General features: G+C 38.8%; 1 protein-coding gene across 4 annotated transcripts in view; it reads right to left on the reverse strand.

Moving 5' to 3' along the window:
• Positions 1–19,140, reverse strand: part of RERE (arginine-glutamic acid dipeptide repeats) — a 535,168-nt gene that overhangs the window by 399,820 nt on the left and 116,208 nt on the right. Inside the window, exon 1 of one of the 4 annotated variants that reach the window (XM_075550649.1) lies at positions 2,124–2,450. The exons of the other annotated variants lie outside the window; for them this stretch is intronic. The gene's annotated coding sequence lies outside the window, so the exon portion shown is untranslated. Of the gene's footprint in view, positions 1–2,123; positions 2,451–19,140 lie in introns of those variants that run through there. 4 annotated transcript variants of the gene reach the window in all.

Here is a 19,140-nt window from a genome sequence, read left to right on the forward strand (position 1 = left end):
TACCAATTTCCTCAAGACCAAAAATATATCTCAGCACAAGTAAACAATTACATGAGTAAACAAAGCTTATCTTGTTCTATTATTTGCTTAAAAGCAAGCATGGTGGTGGTGAGAGAAGGATTAAGTAGAACAGAGTCAAGTCCATAAAACCTCCAGTTTAAGATAAAACACGCCTGCAGGAGCAGCCAATGCATTCGGACCTAACAGCTGTACACAGTTGCACTAATTAAAATGGAAAGCTAGTCTACAAGCAATTCCCTGACCTTACAGACAAGCTAACTGTTCATCGTCACACGCTCTTCCCTCCCCAAACCTAGCATGGGTATCTGGGTTTAAAAACAGACATTGAAGCATTTCAGAAATAAACACAACCACACAGACTGGAATATATCCTATAAGCTATAAAAACACATGCACACACAAAGGAAGTGGTACAGCTACATTACGTCAGCTGTTGCCTCAATTCACAAATGTAAAACCACAAAACATGACAAAAGGCTAAACTGCCTTTTTCTGGAAACCTTCTGAGTAAGTGAATTGCAGGCTGTCCTTAAATAGATTATTACTGAACAGTACTCACTGATGCATCCATCCTTCTCACTAGCCCTCACGAAAGAAAAAGTGTAATCTTAGTCCATTCTATCATACACCTACATCGAGTAACATTTTCAGTTCAGTTTGCCTAGCACCAGGAGCTACCAGAGTACAATAAGCATTCAAGTGCTCTAGACCCAACAGCACCTTTTCACTGGCCCCAGAGATCTTTGCTAAAATAGTTTAAACACTACTAAATTACAGTGTTGGAAATAAAAACAGACACAAGCTCTTAACTGCAGCTCTCACACAGTTCAGCAACGTTGGCCTCCTGTGACTCTACTAGGCAATGTGAACAGTCAGAAGGGCAAACTGCCTCTCAGAGGCTACATCTAACCCAGGCATAAAGATGCAGAGCCAGTTGTGCCTCTGGAAATAATTGCCCACACATCAACGGGCTGACGTAGGATATTGTTCCCGTCTGTGAAGTTTTAAATCATGTCTACTTTAAAGTTATAGTTCTAGTTTTTTTAAATGGAAAAAAAAAACCCCGCAGAACTCAATACATAAGTCAATTTTGAAACAAAGTGGCTTTTTCCGTAACAGTTTTTAAAGACTCTGCCATTTCTTCAACTTTTATTCTATTTACAGTGCACACACACAATTTCAAAGGGACTGTTCTAATCAGTTAACTGCTGAGTTTCTCTCTCTCTCTCTCTCTCTCTCTCTCTCTCTCATTTCCATATGGCTGATAGGACACCTTCAGCCAAACAATGCCCCCAAGGAGCAAGGCGGCACACGTGCGCAGGAGAAGCTTACAAGCTGAGGGAGTCAAACAAAGTAACCCATTACAAGAGTTTCTTCCTCATCAAACAGAAAGTGGACAAGCAGGTCTCCCAGTGCTTCAAGAGAACAAGATTTAAGGAAACAAGAAAAGGGGTGTGGGGAAGCCACTCTCTCATACACAGAAATTTAAACTTGAAACAATGCTTTTCAAAGCTATGGATTCTTTGACCAAAGAGACAAAAAAACAAACAAGAGTATTTTTGTCCAACAAGCAAATTAAAATTATATTCATCAATTTATGTAGCTCCAAGTTACCTTCAAACCAAGCCTATAAAATGTATTATATTTTTACACTTGATCTTAGCCAAAGGCTGAGAAGCGGTATCAAATGCATTATATTTTAACATTTAAATGTACTACACCGTAAACAATGAATTTCCTGAAGAAATAGTGACCATCGTGTAGGCACTGCTCATCTTCAATAACTTAACTTTCATAAAAATAGTGTTTCCTCTATCCCAAAGGTGTTTCCTTTTCGGTATATTAATTTCCAGAGCTTTAGCCATTATATTATGTCCAGCAAAAATGCAATGGGACACAGAGCACAGACTCCATAGTCCTTATTCCTGGAAAGCCATCAGTCATCATTCTTAATACTACCTAAGTTTATCTTCCTAGGTTCAGCTACCTCCCCCGGCTCCCCACCCCCAGTCCCCAAGGCCCTGTGCCCACACTTGCCTAACTTCTTGGCCCGCGACCCACTCGCAGCACGAGGCCGCCGGCCAAGGTCCCCGGCCACTTGCCTGCAGCCAGTGGGATTCAAGAGCTGCCCCCGCGAGACTTGTCCTCCTCTTCAAGAACCAGGTCGCCCGACTCGTTGGGCACCCCTCTGCAAACTCGGGTCCGCAGGCAGGGGCGGGGCTGCGCCTGAGGGTGAGCGGGCGGAGCTCAGGGCGTGAAATCACTTGCTAAACAAAAGGAGGCCCGGGCGGCCGCAGGCCAAGACTGCTCGGGCGCATCTCAATGCTTGGTGACGCCCGGAGGTGGTGGCTGTGCGGAGCCGCCCCGTGCCAGCGAGTGCGGTTGCTCCGGGCCGCACTAGCTGCCCGTGGCCTCCGCACTCGGCTCTCTCGCTCCTTCAGCCCGGGAGGCCGGGCCGACAGTGCCACACGCCTATGACCCAGACGCCGAGAGAGAATGAGCAGCCTCTCCGAGAAGGCAGCCGGCAAAACCCGGGCTGGAACCCGGCCCGCTCCGTGCGCGTCCCTTCGGCCGCGTGCGCGCGAGAGCACACAATACCAGCTTCAGTTTTATCTCCTTCCTTGCTAGGCTAGTCTCCTCTGATTCCAACAGCCTACAAGGGGTGGCTGCGTGATTGATGGCAGCTCTTAATAGCCTGGTCAGCTAGAAAATGCATCTGCAAGCAAGATATTAAAGAAGCAGCGCATCCCCAAGAGTGATCAGCAGTTCACACATCCTAGAGCTGCCTCTGCTGCTGCCAGGAATATTAACGCCAACCACCTCTGATGTCTAACAAATGCAGATGAAAAACAGTTAACACACGCTGAACATTTGTTTCAGTGACACACAGGAGAAAGCAACTTTGTTTGGTGTCAAGCAATATTTCTGACCCCAATTTTATTTACTGTTTAAGAACACTCTATAAAAGTCAATTGTTTAAAAATCTTACTCTCCAATCCCTTTCTACAAGAAAATAAAAATCCATCTGTTAGATCTGGCAAAGCTTAAATTTGGCTTGATTGAAATTCATCTAATAAGGAAGCAAAATAAATGCACATTATTTACCATGTGGCTTTAAATAAACATGTAATACACCCACTACCAAATTCTAAGTAACATACAGACTCCTCGTTAATCTAAACAAAATTACCTACTGTTAATTTCAAATTAGCTTCTTTCCCACTCCCAATGATGTCTGGTCAAAAAATATCAATTTACTAAAATGTCTCAAGATTAGTTTAAAAAAAAAAAAAAGATTAGTTTAAACTATATTTATGCCAGGCATTTCCTAGTGGTAACAGCTAGATAAATTTGTACTAGTAAATAAGATACTTCATAGGAGTTTTTTAAATGCTCCTAAAGAATATGAAAACATTGTCATAACCTCATCCAGTGTCAACCCAAAATAGAAAATTATCATCTCAAAACTTAATGACTTCAGGTATCTTTACTATTACAGCTCTTATTTTCTACAGAAGTTTCATGGAACTCTCAAACAGCTTTATAAATATTCATCAGAACTTTCAAGGTCCCAAAAGGTTGAATTACCAGGTGCCCTTTTTATCAATCGACTTCTAAGATTTGACAGTTAAGTGACTGTTCACAGTCCCTCAACAAGGGATCCAAACCCAGAATGGAACCTGAGGGCCTTGCCTTACTGACATAGATAATCTAAATAAAATACAAACTGCTCTTAAAGATGAAGCTGCTGGTCTCTTGGAAAAGAAAGCGTGTTATTCTACAAGAGATGGAAACATCTATTTAAAACTACTAGCACAGCACATGAGGCACTGAGAGCTGGAGCTGATGGAGCACAGTGCTTTTGCTGGCCTACAAGGCAATCTGATCAATACAAATTTGAGGTATTCTATAATAATCAACATAGCTCTCCCCACAAGCTCTACTAAATGTCATCTTTCGATGAAACCAACCTGAGGGGAGCTGCTATTTGGAAATCTGTTCCGTAATCACCTGGCTCTGAGATCATTCCAAGTATGTCAGAGATTAAATCCATTTTAAAACTTAGTTACAAAAATGACTCCTGTGCTTGGACACTTTCCATTTTCTAACCAGATACTGCATGCATCTGGCAGAGCCAGAGGGGATCTTCCCCACTCCCAGACCATTTAAAAAGTGACTGCATGCACTGAGTTGCAGAGGGCAGATAAGGAAAGCGGAACAGCTTGGTTTTGAATTCATGCTGCACCTAGACTCTCAAGGGCTCTAAATGCATTGACAGCACTTTTTTAATATAATTCCTTTATGACACATATACATTGTTTCTTTTGTTACATCCTCTGCTAATCAACATACACACAACACACACCACAGCCCTCACCATCTTCCAGTTCCGCCAGTCTTTCAATTCTCCTATGCATCCAGGATTCCTAATATGGACCTTTTACACGGCTTATTCCCACTAGAGTAGGAGTAATCTAACAATACATATACAAAGAATCAAGCCAGCTGGTAAAATACCTTCTAAAAAGCCTCCCATTCTAGGTCAAGTTCCTTTGTAAAGTCTTCATAGAAGGTTGTTCCTTTCCTTAAAAGCATTTATCTCAGTTTGTAACTCAAGGGTATGATGTTCTAATTAATGACCATAGTCCCCTCAGTCAGTGATTTCCATTAGAAAGATTTGCTCATTGTGAATTAGGGCAACAACTTGGTTTTTCTCATCTTTGGATACCATGTTCACATTCTAGGCACAAATAAGTCTCCCTCAATATCATGCATGTAATTAAGTAGCATATGTTCATTAACTATTAAGAAGCCTAGAAAAGGGAAGTTATTTTTTAATCTCTATAACAAGATGTAAATGATTGTGTCTGGGGTAATTCATGAAAACAGGAACCTTTACAAGGGTCCAATTCGAAAATAGTACTTTTTTTTTAACCCTAGTGACATAAAGAGACCTTAAATTATTCCAAATCTTCAAACCAGTTCCTCTGGCTCAAGACCCTGCTGAAAGTCCCCCACCCCAGAGATAGTAAATCAAAACCAACGGTTTAACAAGATCCTCTGGTGAATCATTTCTCTAAATGCAAACTCTCTTCCTGCCATTGAATCAATTCCAACTCAGAGCAACTAGAGAGGGCAGGGAGAACTGCCCTTGTGGGTTTCCAAGGCTGAAGCAGACTGTACCTTTTACAGGAACAGAAAGCACATCTTTCTCCAGAGGAGCAGCTGGTATCTTTGAACTGCTGATGGTACAGATAAAAATTCAACCACTGCATACTCCACTAACTCACCAGGGCCCCTTCTAAATGCAAAAGTACAACCAAATTCAAACTGAGGAGCTGGGGGAGAGCTTATCTTCATTTCTCTTATATATTGAGCTTTTGATTTTTCATTTTTCTTCTCTAAGCAAATGACCTGTTTACCTGACATGGAAGCCTGAAGAAGAGCTCTTCTGACCTGAGGACACTCCCCATCAGTGGTAGCAAATCATTCAAACCAGTACCTTTCTCAATCCCCCTCAAAGAGAAGTTTCTTTCAAGACCTATTTGTGAATTTGTCAATTACAATTTTTAAAAATCTGTATTCTTATCATAAGCATTCCCACATTAGTCCCTAACATGATCTTTCCCTAGTCTTGCCTGTCTGTGGTACTGCTTCCTTTTGTTCTATGCTCCATTCCATATACATTCCAGCTCCTGGTTTCATAGCACCCTTCATTTATCAAAACAGCCCTGTCAAATTGAGTACCATTAACAGATAATGAGAGGAGACAACAGATGTGATTAGGAGCAGAGCACTCTATATTCTACAGGCCTAAACATGCAACCACATGAGCTGACATCTGACTTTACCCTAGCAGTTATAACTAAACAGACAGTCTAGTTAAGGTAGCATTAGAGCTACAGCCAGGAACAGTACCCAGGGGAAAGGAGGAGTTTATAACCTTAACACTAGTTGAACAGGACCCACATTATTCCAGACTCTCAACTTCAACTAAGTACACAGCATTTCCTCTCTTCACCACTCTGTCCTGTCACATCAAGAAGACTCACCTTGACAAGGAAGACCTCAAGATGTCCTGCCACATCTTCTAAAGTTGGCAGGATAGGACTACTCCCCAAGATCACCAAAGTAGACAGGACTGCATTTATACATGAAAGTTTAAATAGTAATATTCATCCAATAACTTGTGAGATTCACAAAAATTATAACTACCAAGTGTAGACCATCAAAATTCAATCATTCAACTCAAATAACTTAGATCGGACACCCAAGGTCAACATGCCAAAAGAATAATAGTCAATTAAGCAACTGAATGAGTGAATCAAGGGGTTGATGTTACTACTAGTTAGCTATGTTTGCCTAAGATGTTAGGGTGGGGAAGTCTGGTTTGTACTACTACAGAAAATGTGGAGTTGTACGTATAAGCTTCTGTTCCTTTTCCAAACCCACAAAAATGGTACTTCACAACCAAAATTCTAGAATTTTCTAATTAAAAAAGAAAAATATATGCTCTTGTTTTTTTAAACACCTTTTGTTTTGTTTTTTAAGGAACACTAGTGGTGCAGTGAGGTAAGCACACAGCTGCTAACTGAAAGGTTGAAGAAAGATGAGGCAGTCGGCGTCCATTAGGATTACAACCCCAGAAAACCAGTGAAATCGTTCTACTCTGCCCATACAATCAGAATCGATAAACTTAACAGTGAATGGGTTGAACTTTTATCATGATTAAAGTAACGTACATCCTCCAAAAGATTCCAACAGGTAAGAATCAAACTTCAAGTGCAAACAAAGATCAAGTATTTACTAACATGAATTTTAAGAATAATTTTCCTTACTACCTTATTTTCATTTATTATATCATTGTCCACTGGGTTAACATTTAATGATCTACTCACAAGTGTGAATTTGCAGGTAAAAGTGCTGAACAACAAATATAAAATCTTAAATCTCCCTTTATTTCTCCAGATTCTTCTAGAATGCCTTTTTACAAATACACACAAAAGAATATATATATATCCATTTGTCTAAGGGCACATTTTTTTAAATTTTTATTTCACAAAAAGGAAGTGCTATTATATGTTCTATAATATGTATTTCTACACAGTGGAGGAATCTCTGGTTGTGGTGGTTGTTTTAGGTGCCATTGAACTGGTTCTGACTCACAGTGGCCCTGTAGATACCAGAACAGCGATTCCCAACCTGTGGATCCTGACACCTAGGGGGGGTCTTAATGACCCTTTCACAGGGGTTGCCTAAGACCATCAGAAAACACTTATTTCTGTTGGTCTTAGGAACCGAGACAACACTCCTCTATCCATCTCCAGGTGGGTCCACCCACATGCAGATATGCCCACATACGAGTACACCCAGCGTGGAGACTGTTACCCATGCTACACCATGCTTCAAGACAAAATTTCATTTGTCATTAAAAATAAATATTTCACTATATAAATTACATATAGGTTTAGTGATTCATCACTATGTTCAATTTATGACAATGAAAATATATCCTGCATACCAGGTATTTACATTATGATTCATAACAGCAGCAAAATTACAGTTATGAAGTAGCAACAAAAAAAGATTTGGTGGTTGGGAAGTCACCACAACATGAGGAACTCGGCCTGAGGAAGGTTGAGAACCACTGCACTAGAACAAAGCGCTGTCCTAGTCCTATGGCTCCTCACAACTGTTATTATGCTTGGTCTGTTGCTGCAGCCACTGTGTCAATTCACCTATTTGTGGGTCATCCACCTTCACTGATCCTCTCTGCTTTACCAAGCATGATATTCTTTCTCCAGTGACTGGTCCCACAAGACAATAATGGTCAAAGTACAAGAGACATAGTCTTTCCATCTTTGATTCTAAAAAGCATTTTGTTGGTATTTCTTCCATGAAAATGTTCTGCTGGTATTCATAAGATTCACAGTGGCCAATATTTTATAAAGAAGTAGAGCACTAGGTATTTCTCTCTATTCTTTCTTAGTATAGAAACTCCACAGAAACCTGTCCATCACAGCTTGACAAATTGATAAATGAGAGGTGGGTAGGAATTTCTAGCTCAGAAAACAAACTTTTTAGTCAGAGATACAGTCAAAATATGCTACAAAAAGTTGGACTGAGCATTCTTACCAGTAATTGGTCCTGTTCCCATACTCTGATGCTCAGCTTTTTGTTTGGTTTTGGATCATGCATCTGTCAGGATCTCCTACATTTCTCGACATTTTCTATTCCCCTTGATAAAACCCTTCTTGACACAGGTAATCATAGTCATTGTTAGACTCTGCTATCTTCTCATGAGTGAGAAAGATTTACTTTCAAGCTACAGGACTCCAAACCAAACTAAACTCACTTGCAAAGAGTTGATGCTGACTCATAGCGACCTTAGGGCAGGGCAGAATTGCCCCTATGAGTTTCCGAGACTATAATTCTTTATGGAGTATAGGAAGCTTTGTCTTTCTCCTGAGTCTAACAATCAAAACAGGCTAATCCTTAGTAAAATGATAAGCAGCACACACCAAAAAGATAAAGGTTACATTAAGGCTAGATATTAATTATAGTTTTCTTTTGTCGTTTATACTTTGAAACAGTCTTAAACATATATTTAAGAATAATAAACAGCTAATAAATATTCAAAGTATTATTTTCATGAAGTACAAAATTATCAATATTATTAAAATAGACCTCAGGGGAAAAACACAACTTGCAGCATCAACTATACTTTTACAAGAAAAAACAACAGAAGCTCTTAAGGGCCCATGTACACAACCAACTCCTCTCATAAAGTAAGCCAGTCAGAACTCAGGTTTTTGTTTTTGGAAGTAGGTGTGGGTGTAAGGGTGTGAAAGAACCCTTGGAGCAACTTAAGAGAAATAGAAAGAGACCTCTAAACATTTTTCAAGACATTATCTTACCAAAATTTATTCACGATCTCAGATAGTACTGATTGATAAAGCTAGAAAAGTTACAATGAAATAATACTTGGACAGAGCAAAAACACAGCTAAAAAAGACTTGACTTGTCATTTGGTAAAGAGTTACTGGGGGGGGGGGGGGATTTTTTTTTAAAGAGTTATTGGTAAGAAATAAAGACAATTTTATGAAGCAAAGACTCATCATCTTGAAGGGGTATTTAGAATAAGGTCCCCCTTTTTATGAAGATGGCACCAAAAGCAAAGAAGTAAACTACTGTCCTCCTCCCAAAACAGAAGCCAAAGCAAAGGCTTTAAAAGCCAAGAAGGCTGTGCTAAAAGGCGTCCACAGCCTCCCCCCAAAAGATCCAAACTCACCCACGTTCCTGCGGCCCAAGATCCTAAGACTAAGCCCAAATACGTTTGGAAGAGAGCCCCCAGGAGAAATAAACTGGACCAGTATGCCATCATCAAGTTCTCCTTGACCACAGAATCTGCCATGAAGATTGAAGATAACAACACACTTGTGTTGATTGTGGATGTCAAAGCCACCAAGCACCAGATCAAACAGGATGTGAAGAAACTCTATGACATTGATGTAGCCAAGGTCAACACCTTGATCAGGACTGATGGTAAGAAGGCATATTGTTTGACTGGCTCCTGACTACGATGCTTTAGATGTTGCCAACAAAATTGGAATCATCTAAACTGAGCCCAGCTGGCTAATGCTAAATATAAACTTTTTCAATACAGAGAATGAGGTCCCATATGTACTCTGAGTTGAGTGTTTATGACAAATTGGTGGGGGAAACCAGTAGCCCAACTCAAACCCATATAACACTTTAGCAAGAATTCAAAATATTAGCCAGCCAGATAAAATAAAATAATGCATACAAACCCAAAATACTGGTTTTTGTCCTTTATTTTATATTCTGATATGTTCCCACTGATAATACAAGAGAGCTTAGGCTTCAAAAGTATGTGGAAAACTGGAATTAAAAGATGCTGGAATTTTTCCATATATGTCTCCAGCAAACTAAACTCCTCAAAATAATTATACCCATCTGTTTCAGGAAAAGTATCCATTTAAATGCCTTGAAAAATTAAATTAGTAGCAAGTTTATGAACAATAAGTACTGCTAGGTTCTACATCACAGGTAGCATTACTCATCTCATCATTTCTAGTCCCCAAACCAATCAGCTATCAAGAATAAAATGCTGTTATTTTAGGACACTGGTACAAAATATATACTCAAACATGGGATACAATGGCTAAAACAAAAATCAAAGGTACGGTTTCTGGAATGTTCAACCTAAACAATTCAGGGTTGTTTCTCTTTGGTAAGGAGAAGTCAGAGGTAAGAGAGACTGTAATGAAGACAAATGCTAAACATCCATTGTGGAGTTTAATTTTAACAGAGGAAACAAAGCAAATATTTGGACTTCAGGAAATACAACTTCGTACAAAGGAAGACTCAAGCTAACTTCTAATGTTTACATTACTTGATTAATTCTAACAATAAAATCTAAACACTGATCACCCCTCCAATCTTCAGAGCAAGCTAGCTACACAATGAAAAATATGAGAGCCCTGTCAGCAAGGTCTGGCATGTTTAAATGATTATAATGTAAAGCATGTTCATTCTCACAAGTGAAAGGAAATGACTGCCAAATGCTTCCTTTACAATCTCTCCAGAGTAGGGCAGCTCCTTTCATGTGAGATTTTCCTACATTCCAATTGTAGCAGACACTGAGCAAACAGAGACAAGCTAAAAGTTGACCTGGTTCTATTATCTTGTATTGAAAAATAATAGAACCAGCCAAGATCACACATGAATCCAGTGCTATTTACATTTTGGGGGCATATTAATCACAAGGGCTTTAGTGAAATATAATAGATTTTCTCTTGCATGACAATAACCACAGGATGTAATGACTATAGCTATATTGGTCTTTTTCCCATGAAGGTCAGAAAAGCTTTAAAAACAGGAAGTGTGTGCTATAAGGTTGATAAATGTTTGCTTTAAAGGACCAGGGGTTTATGGTTGCATTTTGCAGTTAGGTGCTATGACAGACTGGAGTTTCATTTTTCCAGCCAAGGATTAATGTCCCTAAGGAAGAGGTCAAAAGAGGTGTCCAAACAACAAGAAAAGCAAATTGTACTAAAATAAAGACTTGCAATAAGATGGGAACTTATCAATTTTCCAAGATATCTTTCAACATTATATAGGAGACAATGGGGCAAGTTTATCTTTTATGATAAATTATGAAAGTTAATTCTGCAACTTACCATCTAAAAATTGATAACTGCCATTTTGTTTTCAATGAACTCATTTCAAATCATTATATACTAATCAATATAATCAAATAGAAAGATTATCATGAAGGCAAAATTTTGCTAAAGACTAAGTCAATGCAGATTAGCTAACAATATTTTTATCCAACAAAATGGTTGATGTCTACTTTTAAAGATATTAAATTTTTAAAATCTGCTTCTGTGTAAAAGATTCATATTATATCCCACACCAAATATATTTTCTTTGAAAAAATACAATCCAATTACTATAATATTTTAACTATCTTTTGTTTATATATGCAACAACAACAAAAAAGGCTTTATCATTATGGATTCTATTTTAAATATAATTCTATTTTAAATAGAATTAAATGTTATGTTATGAAAACCTTAATTCCTTCTCAGAGCAGCTATAAAAGACTGCAGGGCAGGCCTCAGCTTGAGACATGTCATCCCCTCCCTAGATGACAGCGTCACAGAGGACAAGTATAGACATCTGAACTGGCGGGGATATTCAAAAGGAGGTCACATGAAAGTCTAAAGGTGTAATGGGGTCGGGGCTGGGGCACTAGACATCTCCATCTTTGACTCTAGGAAGAGCAATAGGGTTTTGTAGAAGGCACGCCCCTCAGACAGGAATGCTGAGGACTAAAAGGCTGTAAGTGCTATTAGGTAAACAGGTCCTGGGATATGGATCCCTGAAAGAAAAGGGACTGAACTAATGGGCTATAGCAGGGCCTGGTCTCTGTTTAACAGAGGTATACTCATCTACAGTTAGACTAGGAACTGCCCTGTTTCCCTGAAAATAAAATAGTGTCATATTAATTTTTGCTCCCAAAGATGTGCTAGGTTATTTTCAGGGTATGTTTTATTTTTCCATGAAGAATACAGTACACGTTGTTTATTGTTTTATTAAGAGAGACCTCGCACTTCCTGTCTGCTACGGCTGCGCTGCGGCCAACAGTGAGCTGCTCAGTGGCGCCTGCCACTACGGTCCAGGGTCCAAAGTTACGGTAGCTTCGGGGACCTTATTTTCGAGGGGAATGCCTTATATTTCAGCGAGAGGCAAAACTGTAACTAGGTCTAATTTTAGGGGGATGTCTTATTTTCACAGGGTTGCCTAAGACCATCAGAAAACATGTATTTCCAATGGTCTTAGGAACCGAGACACGGCTCTTCTATCGGTCTCCAGGCAGTCCGCCCACAAGCAGATACACCCACATACGAGTACTTGGCGTAATGGCATCATTGCGCCAACCTCATCACATACACCCCACACTCCGTACAAATACAGGTTTATGTGACAGGTTCAGCGCCATAATATACTTAGGTGGACCATTCACACATGTGTGAGAGCAGCTGTGGTATTGAAAGCAGCTATTCTGTTAAAAGCAGGTACTGTGTTGAAAGCTAAAGTATTAGAGGTAAAATAACACTTCATGAATTATAATTACTGAGTAAATGTAAAATCCTATACAGTAAATACATCAACTACTGCCAAAAAAAATATCTGTACCATGGAAACTTAATCTGGATGCTGACTGATCTTTTTGTATTCAGTTGTGGTTTTTGTGAATACTGCCCCCTTGTGATAGTAACAAGAATGGTAAATCATGGGAAACTTTAATGAACTGTATTGACTGAACTATGCTATGTATCATCTTTTGTATTATTAAAGCTACTGTTATATATTATTTTCGTTAGCAATACATCCCATAACAAAGGATCATGTAGAGAAGAAGTTAAGAAAATATAGTGAGAATTTCTATCAGCCGAATCTGTGATGTCAAACAAACTAAACCGTCATTTTGCCTAGCAAGCATCAAGCTTTGCTGTCAAGGATACCAACTATTTTAGAAGCAAAGCTGATGGACTCAAGAAAGCAAGATTTGACACTGGTGGCAAGTACCAGGAAAAAAATGTAGCAGCCGTTGAAGCTTCATATTTGATGGCACTCAGAATGGCCAGAGCTATGAAACCTCACACCATTGCTGAGGATTTACTGTTGCCAGCAGCCAAAGACATTGTTCGAGTTATGATCTGAGACAAATTTCCTTATCTAAGGACATGCAATTTCCTTATCTAATGACACTATCCTCAGAAGAATAGATAACATGTATGCTAATATTCTTGATCAGGTAATCCAGGAAAGTAAATCTGCTCTACTTCCAGTATTTAGCATCCAGCTTGATGAATCTACAGACATTGTAAACTATTTAGTTACTGGTTTACGTGAGGTATTTTAATGTTGGCAACTTGAAAGATGAATTTCTCTTTTGCAAACCTCTTGAAATGACAACCACTGCACATGATGTATTTGAAACCGTTGGTTCTTTTCTGAAAGAGCATAAGATCTTTTGGAAAAAGGTTTGTGGTGTTTGCACAGATGGTGCTCCAGAGCTATGCTAGGATGTTGATCTGCATTTCAACATTTGGTACTGAATGAGTCACCAAAAGTCATCAGAACTCACTGCATGATTCATCGACAAATATTAGCAACAAAGACGCTGCCACGAGAACAACAAGAAGTAATAAAAAGCGTCATAAGTACTGTCGATTTTGTAAAGTTGAGCACTTTAAACAGTCGACAGTTTTCACAACTGTGCAATGACTTGGATGCGATGAATAATGCTCTGCTATTTCACACTGAAGTGAGATGGCTGTCGAGAGGAAAAGTTTCAAAATGTATTTTTGAGCTTCATGATGAACTCAAAACGTTTTTTAGTCAGAAAGCAAGACCACAGTTCTAAGCAATTTTCAGTAATAAAAGTGAACTTCAGAAAATAGCTTACTTGGTTGACATCTTTGTCAGCATTGAGTTAAATTTATCACTGCAATGACTAAATGCAACATGCCTTGATTTATCTGAAAAGATCCTATTATTCCAAATGAAACTTCAGCTTTGGCAAAAAAAAAAAAAAGATGAAAATAAAATTTATATGTTGCCTACCTTATCTGCTATCCTTGAGGAACATGACATCGAACCAGACAAAAGGATTATGATAATTTGTGTGTGCAAGAACACTTGCACGTGCTTGCAGATGAAATTTCATCATACTTTCCAAATCTACCTGACACCCCATTTGCACTTGCCAGAAGCCCATTCACAGTCAAAGTTGAAGATGTTCCTAAGACAGCACAGAAGTTCATTGAACTTATTAACACCGATGCAGCGAGAACTGATTTCTCTACAATGCCAGTTATGGAATTCTGGATCAAGTGTTTGCAGTCATATCCTGTTCTGTCTGAGACTGTGTTGCGCCTTCTTCTTCCATTTCCAACAACATACATTTGTTTTCCAGCTTGTTGGTTATCAAGTCTAAATACAGAAGTAGGCTTGTTGTGGAAGATGATCTTCGTTGTGCTCTTGCAAAGACTGCCCTGAGAATTTCTGAGCTGATGAGAAAGAAATTATCTCAACCTTCTCACTGACGTTGGCCTTGTACGCATACTGTTGAAAATTGTAGCAATGTATTTTACTGTTGTTATATTAAAACTGTTACCCATGCTACACCATGCTTGAAGAGAAAATGTCATTTGTCATTAAAAATAAATATTTCACACTATATAATTACATATTGTTTGTGTTAATCACTATGCTTTCATTATGTTCAATTTGTAACAATGAAAATACATCCTATCAGATATTTACATTATGATTCATAACAGTAGCAAAATTACAGTTATGAAGTAGCAACAAAAGTAATTTGAAGGTCTGGGATCACCACAACATTTGGAACTGTCTTAAAGGATCTTGGCATTAGGAAGGTTGAGAACCACTGACCTAGACAGCAACAGACTAAAGCTTCTGGCTTCCGGTGGTGCTTGGGAGGGGAGGCAGAGTGATAATGACAGTGATAAGGCCAATAAATGACAGAACAGGTGAATAGTCAGGGTTCTAAATTTGATGGTGAGGTGGGTGTACCATTCCTAGTCATGTTTAATCAACTGAAAGGGAACCGAGAGGAATTACTAAGACGTGAGCAATGGGTAAACATTATAGTGGGGCGGGAGGACAGTAAAATGAAAAAGAGTAAATAACACAGAAGTAAAAATGTTTTACATATTGGTATAAATATTGATATGTACATACGATAAACAAGAGGCCATCTAGCTCAGAAACAACAAAGCCCACATGGATGAACACCCCAGCCTGTGTGATCACATTGTTCCGAAGGGATCAGTTATCAGGCAGGCATCAAAGAACAAAAAATCATACCATTGGCTGCACACCTCCATGATACGATCGCCGAGGACAAACGGGTGCATAAGCAAATGTAGCGAAGAAAGCTGATGGTGCCCGGCTATCAAAAGAGATAGTGTCTGGGGTTTTAAAGGCATGAAGATGAACAAGCGGCCATCTAGCTCAGAAGCAACAAAGCCCACATGGAAGAAGCATACCAGCCTGTGTGATCACGAGGTGTCAAAGGGATCAGGTATAAGGCATCATCAAAAAAAAATAAAATAAAACCTTACCATAGTGAATGAAGAGGGAAATGCAGAGTGGAGACCCAAAGCCCATTTGTCAGCCACTGGAGATCCCCTCACAGAGGGGTCAAGAGGAGGCGATGAGTCAGTCAGGGTGCAAACGTAGCACCGATGAAGAATACAGCTTTCCTCCAGTACCTGGATGCTTCCCCCCCCCCCACCCACCCACCCCCCACGACCATGATCCACATTCTACCTTGCAAGTCTGGATCGAGCAGAGGTTGTACACTGGTACATATAGGAGCTGGAGGTACAGGGAATCCAGAGTGGATGATAACTTCAGGACCAGGGGTGTGAGGAGCGATACTGGGAGAGTAGAGGGTGAGTGGGTTGGGAAGGGGGAACTGATTACAAGGATCTACATGTGACCTCCTCCCTGGGGGACGGACAACAGAGAAGGGGGTGAAGGGAGACGCCGGAGAGGGCAAGATATGACAAAATAATAATTTATAAATTATCAAGGGCTCATGAGGGAGGGGCGAGCGGGGAGGGAGGGACAAAAGAGGACCTGATGCAACGGGCTTAAGTGGAGAGCAAATGCTTCAAATTTGATTAGGGCAAAGAATGTACGGATGTGCTTTATACAACTGATGTACGTATATGTATGGATTGTGATAAGTGTTGTATGAGCCCCTAATAAAATAATTTTTTTTAATTTTAAAAAGAATGGAAGTAAACTGAAGTAATTTTCTATTAATGTTGAAAGACAATAGAGCAGTGCCTTCCATTTTTGGAGGGAATATTTATTTCCAACCTAAAATTCTATACCCATACAAACTATAAATCAAGTAACATATATAACTGTAAAATAAAGACATTTTCAGACATACAGAGACTCAATACATCTACCATGGAACCATTTCACAAGAATTACCCCACAAATAAGAAAGCTAACAAGAACCCAAGAAAAATTATCTCTAACACAAGAGAAAATGAGGGGAAACAGGGATACAAGACTAGTCATTAACTAGGGATCAGAGATTATAGAAGGGATACCACCAGGAGTAATGCACAGATTACTTTATATTTTCCACTAAAATGGGAGGAGTTACGTTGTTTTATTGGAAAATTCCAGGCTGATTTAGAGACAGAAACATTAAAAACTATACAAACATCACCAAAAAAATGAGAGAATTGTTAACTCCAGGTAAGAAAATAAGAAATAAAAAAGTTTTCTAAGACAGGAGATTAAATAATAGCATATAAGTAATTTAATCATGAAGATATATTGGTGGTGTTAAGTTCCTCTGACTCAAAGCAATAAGCCTAATGTACAACACAATCAAACACTACCTAGTCCCTCACCATCCTTAGAACTGTTTGAGCTCATTGATGCAGCTATTTTGTCAATCCACCTCATTGAAGTTCTCTTTTTTCCCTGATTCTCTTAAGTTGTCATAATAACACAAACATTCAACACTGAATGAAACTGCATTTGAGAAGATGGAGGAAGAGAAACCCAGTGACACACACACACACACACACACACACACACACATACACACAAACACCTAAATCATCACCTCTCATTGTGCAACGTCAGCAAATAATGTCTAAGATAAAATATAAAAGCACTAGTATATTCTTTGGCAATATTGAGACAAATTACAAAAGTAAACCTTGCAACTTTATTTAATTTTAATTCACGCACATATATTACCTAAATAGAGAATAAAAAGTTGCTGAGACTTCTTACTTCATTTTGTAAAATTCTGTGACACATACCATTAGCATTATATTGTATGCTTTAGTCGTTCAGTACGGAGTTATTAAATTTCATAAAATCTAGTCTTATAAAAAAAATCAATCATTTAGGCTGCAGGTACCAGAACTGAAATTTCTGTTGCTTCACAAGACAGGATGTAGTACATTTTGCTACCTGCTGGCAAAAACAAACTAACAGAAACCCAAACTCACTGCCATGGAGTCAATTTTGACTCCTGGTGACCCTATAGGGCAGGGCAGAAGTGTGGGTTTAAGAGCCAGCAACTCTTCTTTACAGGATTAGAAAGCCTTGTCTTTCCACACGGAAATGACTGGTGGTTTCCAACTGCTAACCTCATGGTTAGCAACCCAACTCATAAGAACTGTACCACCAGGGCTCTACTTAGTGGCAAACTCCTGATGTATAGCTACTCTACAGTTAAAATGATCTCTACCCAAAGGAAAAGGGGAAGGAGGGAGGAGAGGCTTGACAGAAACAAGTACAAGAAATCAGAAAATAAGTTATATATCAACCAAACTCAATCACTACAATTTTAGTACAAACAAGGTGGCTTCCAAAGGGTCATGGAAAAATTCAATTTAAAAGATGGATTTTCACCGGGGTTGGGGGAGCTGATACCAAGGGCTCAAATAGAAAGTAAATGCTTAGAAAATGATGATGGCAACATACGTACAAACATGCTTGATACAACTGATGTATGGAATGTTATAAGAGCTGTTTAAGAGTGTCCAATAAAACGATTAAATAAATAAGATGGATTTCTCCATGAACTTCTTGAAGTCCCCTAGTATGCCTGACTAACATATTACTAAACAAAGTAACTTCTAGTAAAAGATGACTGCTATGAAAACAAAAGTTTCATGCAAAAGTAGAAATATATCATCTAGTTTCAAAGAACTTAACATGTATTTTTTAAAATAAAATTTACCACTTTACCCATGTTTATTCATAGTTATATGCCATCATCAGCTCAAGATAATTATTAAAAGAAAAATAGGTGAAAATTTAAAAATCTAGGATGATTTCAAATATTAGTTAGAGGAAAAACATCACTATAGTAACAGTGGTATTTCTCCGTATCTCAAACACAATGCCTTGTGTTTGACTAAGAATACTGCAGAATTTTAATGCCACTGTTTTGTCAATAAAAAGTGCTCATGTACACTTCACAAGTTCATTAATAATTCTCTGCAGACTTAAAGTTTGGCAAGCTGTTTCTCTTGAAACAAAATTTGCTTGTGATTTGTTAGAACTAAATGTGTGCCAAGTGGTCAATCAAGATGTGGATATACGCTTAAAGGTTAAGCTTTGAAGGTATTCAATGACTGAAAGGAAAGCATCACTAGGCAACAGCAAAGCAAATACTGAGACATCTATTTCATTTGTAATCTGTTAGGTTTCTGATGGATAATTTTACAGTAATCACCAAGAGCAGTTAAGATAAACTTTCAAAGGAGATAGACACACATTCCCTAGTTCCATTAGAAGACTGAAAGGTAACCAGAATGGATCTCATTGATTGATTCCCATAAAAGCAATCAAGAGAGTCCAATCATTCACACAGCAACCACCATTGTGCCAACCACATTGTGTGTTTTGCATCCATGAGAATGTTCACGTGTACCAATAGGTTGTGTTTGAAGGGTCAATAGTTAAGTAATGGGAAAGGGCTTGCAGCAAAAATTTAAAGTAAAA

The sequence above is a fragment of the Tenrec ecaudatus genome, chromosome 1 (genome assembly GCF_050624435.1).
Source record: "Tenrec ecaudatus isolate mTenEca1 chromosome 1, mTenEca1.hap1, whole genome shotgun sequence".
NCBI lineage: Eukaryota > Metazoa > Chordata > Mammalia > Afrosoricida > Tenrecidae > Tenrec > Tenrec ecaudatus.